Raw genomic sequence first — 6,399 nt, forward strand, 5'->3', positions numbered from 1 at the left:
TGTTGTAGCAGGATTTGCTGTCCCACACCGTGGTGTGACAGAGGGCTGTACCCAATACAGATGGAGCTTGTAAATGTGATTTTGGGTGCTAATGTGCCTTGGAATGTCCAATCCAAATAATATCCAGGATGTGAATATTGCAATTGCTGCATGGTTCGCTGCCAGACTTAGAAGAGTCAAAATTTGGGATCAGGTCTGAAACAGAAAAAGGCTTTGGAAATCTGCAAGTTGCCTTCTATGCAAGCCCTTCAGGCACATTCAAATGTAGAATATGAGAACTAAGTATGAAAATAAAAGTTATGAAAAAGATTGCCTTAGTTTCACTGTTCCTTTAAAACTTGAATCTCAGCCCAAGGTCACAAATTGGTCCTTCCTGTTTTATAGACTTATAAAGAGACCCTGGGCAGTGTTTTGAGTAAACCTGGACTTAGTGCTGGCTTAGTGTTAAAGAAATATGTGAAATCTGTGGTTCTGCAGAGTTCCAATGTGAAAGCTGAGGAAATTTGTTAAAAGGGAAGGGTGGTTGGTGGTTAATCACATACCTGAGGCACAAGCAATGAGGGTCCCTCTCAGAGAGGTTTTCTGGGACAAGTCATGTCACATCCTTCTGTATCAGCTTTATCATAGTAATGACAGGGTGGGAGGATTTATCTGCCCTACCTGCCTGCCTTATTTTCAAAATAGGTTGAAAACCCCTGGAGATGGTGTAATAAATGTTAAAATTACTTCACCCAAAACCATTTAAAGTTTCTGTCTTTGGAGGGGTAGGAGATCTCACCTCTTATAATGTGAAGAGGCAGCAGATGACCTATTAGTTTGCATCCTGCATATAGTGATCCATCAACACCAGGATCAATTTCCTGAAGGTCACTGGCTCTTTTAAATCCTGCCATCCTCTTTGAATTCAGACAGCAGGGATTTGGCTTCTCTCTCCCTCACCTGCATTTTCCCTTCTTTCTCTTTTGATAAACATAGGCATTGCAGCTTTAAGATTTTAAGACCTTTCCCAGATGGAAAAGGTCATTTGTCTTTCACTACTCAACACTTCCTTCATGAGTTCATTTAAACATTGCCAGGCATCAGAAGAACAGAACTCAGCTGTAGGGTTATCTGTGTCTTATTCCCCTTTTGTGTAGGTGGCAAAACTGATCTAGAACAAAACTGTTTGGTTCCCATAGCAATTTACAATGTGCAGAGACCATAATACTGTACTCTTCCCACTCCTTATCTACACCTGTTATGTCTTCCTTTGCCACACTGCTAAGAGCTATAACACTGGCACTATTTTGAATGGCATCAAGCAGGCCATTTTCCCAAATTTCATGCAATTTCTCCCTGTTTCTGGTAAGGACAGGATGTATTTTTAATCCGAGGAGCAAAAAGCAAACATTTTATTAGCCACTTTCAATTGGATTCTCAATGAAATGTTAATTAAAGGAGTGGAATGAAAAGATATTACAGTGCATCTACTAATCTTGGTACATTATTTATATGAAATCAGTCATCAAAATTAGTCATGTGCACTATCTTGCTGTGTGTGGTCTGGTTTGAAATGGTGTGTTTGTTTCCATTCAGCCCCACTGGATACAGTTAAGATACACATTTGATGTGTTATGCAGTTAGATCATATTTTGAAAGTTTATTATGCTCTCTATCTCTCTGTATCTGCAGGCTCAGAGTCAAGGGACCATTAAAAGCTTTCAGCTCAGCTTTGCAGTGTGCCTGAGATGAGACAAGTGACAAAAGTCCTCCTTTCCCGTGAGCTCACAGGCAGGCACAGCTGGCCCCAGCACGTCCTGTCCCAGCCCTTGGCTGTGTTCCCCTGCCAGGTGCTGCTGCTGCCTTGGCTGCTGGGCCAGGGGAGCAGTGGTCCCCAGCCCCGTGTGGCTCTGTGACAGCAAGGACCCTGTGTCCCCCTGGCCGTGGCACTGAGGAGCATCCCTTGCACCCAGCCCCAGGCTGGTCTGCAGAGTGCTGCCTGCTCCATCAAGAATAAATCCCTCTGGTTCTGCTGTCAGAATCTGGGAAACTCTTACCCCCTGCAGGTAAAACAGTGCCTGCTTTGTTTGGCTTTTCTCACTTTTCTCCTTAGTATGTGCACCAAGAAAAATCAGGGCCAACAGAGTAATTTCTGGGTGGTCAAAGAGCTGCTCCTTCCCTCCCTGCCTTGTCTCATCCTCTCCTGCAGAGAGCAGATAGAGTTACAGATCCCAGGAGAGGAGAATAGTGTAATGATCCCTCCTTAAGGTCACTGTCAATGCTGTTGCATGAACTGACCTACTAGGGGCTTCTGTGGGAGCAGTGCTGTTAACTGGGCATGGAGGGGTGTAGCATTACAGAGCAGGGCATGGAAGTCTCCCACTTAAATCATGGAAGCATTTTAATTGGCATTCAGTAACTCTCCTTTTCTAACAGCTGCCTTTAACAGAGTGAGCACTGCTAATGCCAGTCATGGGGCTGCTCTGTGCTCTCTACCACAGCTCCTGCCTGAGCTGCAGGGACAGCTCAGTCCCTGAGAAACGCACCTGAAAATATCATTTATTCACTGCAAAAGGCAAATGTAAGTGCACAGCCACTCACTTGCTCAGCACAAAACAGACTGTGAGCAAGAGCAGCTTGGATGGGAAAAGCTAGGTTAAGAAATAAGAAATAAGTGTCTACACTGGCTGTGGGCTGCTCAGCTCAGGGGTGAGTTGAGGCTCTCTGTGAGTTTTTCCTGGAAGATGGGGAAAGGAGCAGGTCTGCCTGCAGGGAAAGCAATTCAGGGAGGTGGGGAGATATTCCAGCTGATCCCCTTTCCCTTGAGTGCTTCCTCACCTTTCCTCACTGATGTCCTTCAAAATGATTACATTTTTAAACTTGTGAAAGGCTTTTCAAATTTCACATCAGCATCTCCTTCTTTGAAGCCCATACACTTTTAGAGACACTTGATAATGTGGCAATAATTTCATATACCCCAGCCCCTTGCTGCAACAGCAAATCACCAAATACTCTTTTGCCATCACACTGCTTTGCTTACTTGTGGGCAGCTTAAGAGTTGATATAAGGGCATGATAGAAAATCCATCTTGCAGGCTCAGACCAGACATATTGATCCTCTAGAATGAGGATTTGTGCTCTTGAGCATCTCTCCATTAACTATAGCAACAGGAAATGTGTCTATAGCTGCAAAAGGGCAAAATAAAGAGGAGAGTTAATCCCCTGTGAGAGGGCATGGTGAAAGTCCAAAATGTATTTTAGACCAAGATATATTTCTGCTCTCTGAATATATTTTGGAATTTTTTAGTCTGAAAACCAATGCATGTCCCTAGTTGAGCTGCACTATGCCTATGAGGGATTGCAAGGTAGCGGAAGAAACCAAATAAATCTGATTTTTTTGAGCTACAGACAGCCACTCTTGCTCCTGTTGGATAGGACCTTACTCTGGGAACAATCTAATTTTCCCCCACTTTCTTCCGGTGGGTGAAAACTGATTTTTGCTCTGATTCCTTGAATGGGGCAGTTGGGGTAAAATTCTCAGCTACACTGTAAATGAAAGGGGGGATGGCAGATATAAAAAAAGTCTCTTGAAATTTCAGTGCAACTTCTGGCAAAGCTAGGAAGCAAGCCACAGTCTAGATAATTTTCCATATTTTGTTACATATTCTCATTATTTTTCTGGTTACAATGGCTGAACCTGGGTTCAGTGTGTCCAGTTTCTCACAGGAGCATCATTCACTCTGTGTTCCAGAATGAACTAAAGCAGTAATCATAAAATGGATATCTCTTGATCAAGGATGCATCCTCTCTGACTTTTCTCATAAGATATTAATAAGAGAGACATTATCAGATTCCATTTAACAGGTGTGTAGAAGGGGAAATCTCATAATCATTTAATACCTTCTGCAGGAACATCCTTTGTCAGCTTTTGCTAATTATGAAGATGAAGCCATTTTCTATTTTGTTCCCCATTTAAAGCCAAAGACAAAATTCAGGCAACAGCAACAGCAATTTATTTTCTAGGTTTTGCTTTCTTCGTGCAAAGGAATGCCAAGGTAACCTCACAGGGTTGCATTTAAAAACAAGAATTCAGAGGAAAAATACCATGGCTTTAGCCCACTGTCTCTATTAGTTTATTAAAATATTAGTCTTGTAGGTGTGTTAGATTGATTTGCCTTCCATGGTGTTTAAAAATAGCTGTGAGAATAATGGGCTTCATCAAAAATCATTAACTGGGACGTTACTTTCATTTTTTAACCACAGAACAAAGTGTCACAGCCAGATTAAACAAGCCAGAAAGCATTTGGAACGCACACAAACAGCCAGAAATTTATATATATATACCTTAATCATGGAAAATCCTGGAAGATATTAGCTGTCTTCCACTGCAGTTTGGTCAGAATCCCTAAGAAAGGTCAGATTGTTTGAAGTGGCTGGTATTTGTACCAGCTGACATGCAAAGGCTCAGTTATTTATAGTGGTTTGCCTGCATCCCCACAATGCTAAGGGACTGAATGAGATTGCAGAGATGAAAGGAGGGTTCAGTCTAACAACTGCAAATAGCTGTAACTCAGTGAACTTCTAAATTATGATGTTACCAAGCCAGAGAACTGCCGAGCTTAAGCACAGGTTTTAATCCTTATGGGGTAATGGGATCCCAAAAGAGCCCCTTTTTTTGGAGGGGTGCATTTTATTTTGACAAAGTTTAGTTCCCTGTGTAGTACAATCAAACTTTAGGGCTTTCCTTCCAAGTTTCCCTTATGAGCTGTGTCGTCTTTATCTGGTTGTGTCAGCCAGCCCCTCTGATGGAGTTGTTTTTTTTAGCTATAGCACTTGGACAGGGAAAGAAGAAACTGGGGTCATCTGAGGAGAGTGTTGGGACTGGGAAGAAATGTGGATCCAAGTTCATCGGGGTGAATGTTCACCCCTTTTTGCTGAATATTTGGTAGGCAAGTGACCCACCATAGATCAAGAGGGAGAGGAAGAAGACATTTCTGATGAAAAGGAAAACACTGATAAAACTTATGGGAAAAGATAAGGGCAGTGACCATGGCCAAAAAGAGTGAAAACTCCTGTAAACTGGCACAGCAGATCTCTCTTGAAGAAACCACCCACAACTTCCAGTTTTACTGGACTAGTCAGGTCTCTGGGGAGAAAGTGCTTTCTATTAATCTGCAGGTCCCAATCATCAGGGAATGAGAGACATGGAAGGCTGGCCCAAACGGCCAAATGGAGGAAAAAGGCCCTTTCAGTCAGTTCAGCCTCATGGGAAAACTCCCATTTTGCCCCAGAAGCAGCAGGCAGGGAGCAGCTGAGCTGTTGTTTCTTTAAATCAGTTTGGTTTGGTGTGGGATGCCCTTTGGAGCACGGCTGATCAGGCCAAGAGTGAGCAGGGTGTTATCTCTGAACAGCCCACGAGCCTTCCTGAGCAGATAGCCTGGAAAGAGCCCCAGTGACTGGCCCTAATCCTAAAGCCTTCCCTCACACAGATAAACCCCCTACAGCCAGAGGGACAGAGGAAATTGCTGATATTCACTCATCTATTTATATTTAGACAAAAGATTAAACGACTTGGAACTGCCATGCTATGTCCATGGCGAGGCTCCTGCAAACATGAGAGAGCTTGCAAGGCTTCTCTGCACAGGCTTAACTGGAAATGGACTTGGGATTGTGGACACAGCAGTGTGCTTCCTCAATGAACGAAAGTTATGTTTAAAAAGGAAACAGACTGGTTTTTTTAGGGGTGAACTTACCAAGAACCATAATTTTGATGAAAACAAAAGATTCCTGTTGAATTTGTGTTTGTATAAAGCTTTAAACAATTCCACAGACATGAAGCATTGTCACTTTGTGAGGACTACAGGCAGGTTGAAACAAATTGCAGAGGATGTTCTGTTGCTATCAGGGCAAAATCACTCAGGATTTCAATTTCATAGGAAATTTCAATATTTCTTGTTCTTTTTCTGAAAAGGTATGAAAAAAGAAATAATCAGAAGATTGTAATATCCCAGGCTTCAAAGTGAAATTCCAGGTTTCAACCAGCTTTACTAAACCTCCCTCTACTCTTGACTGGCACTAGGCCAGTGCCAAGCTAGGCACCTGACAAATTTTATGGAATTGCCATCACCCTTTCTCCCACATTTCCTCACTAAGAACACCCATTTTGTCAGGTGATTTAAAGACACGTGAGGTGCAGGACCTCTTCTCTGTGTCCTGCCCCATGACACAGCATGGCATGAGCAACCTTTGACCAGTCACCTGGAAATGCTTTGCTCTTCATCCTCATGTTATTGCTGTCAAGTGAGTTGGACAGAGCAACTTCTGGCTTGATTGTGTTTGCATGGGTTTGAGGGATAGTTCCAAGAAGCATCTTCTGGTCATTGCTGTCTGCTCTAAAAATACTTTTAAAGGGGTTTTGGTG

At 42.9% G+C, this 6,399-nt stretch overlaps 1 long non-coding RNA gene across 1 annotated transcript in view; it reads right to left on the reverse strand.

The window, feature by feature from the left end:
• LOC120513176 overlaps positions 1 to 4,374 on the reverse strand; it is a 29,526-nt gene extending 25,152 nt beyond the window's left edge. The window contains exon 1 of the long non-coding RNA XR_005630211.1: positions 4,323 to 4,374. This is a non-coding gene — a long non-coding RNA (uncharacterized LOC120513176). The remainder of the gene's footprint in view (positions 1 to 4,322) is intronic.
• Positions 4,375 to 6,399: the final 2,025 nt, after the last annotated feature.

This window comes from Passer montanus, unplaced genomic scaffold (assembly GCF_014805655.1).
Source record: "Passer montanus isolate IOZ18808 unplaced genomic scaffold, ASM1480565v1 scaffold8, whole genome shotgun sequence".
In the NCBI taxonomy this organism is placed as follows: domain Eukaryota; kingdom Metazoa; phylum Chordata; class Aves; order Passeriformes; family Passeridae; genus Passer; species Passer montanus.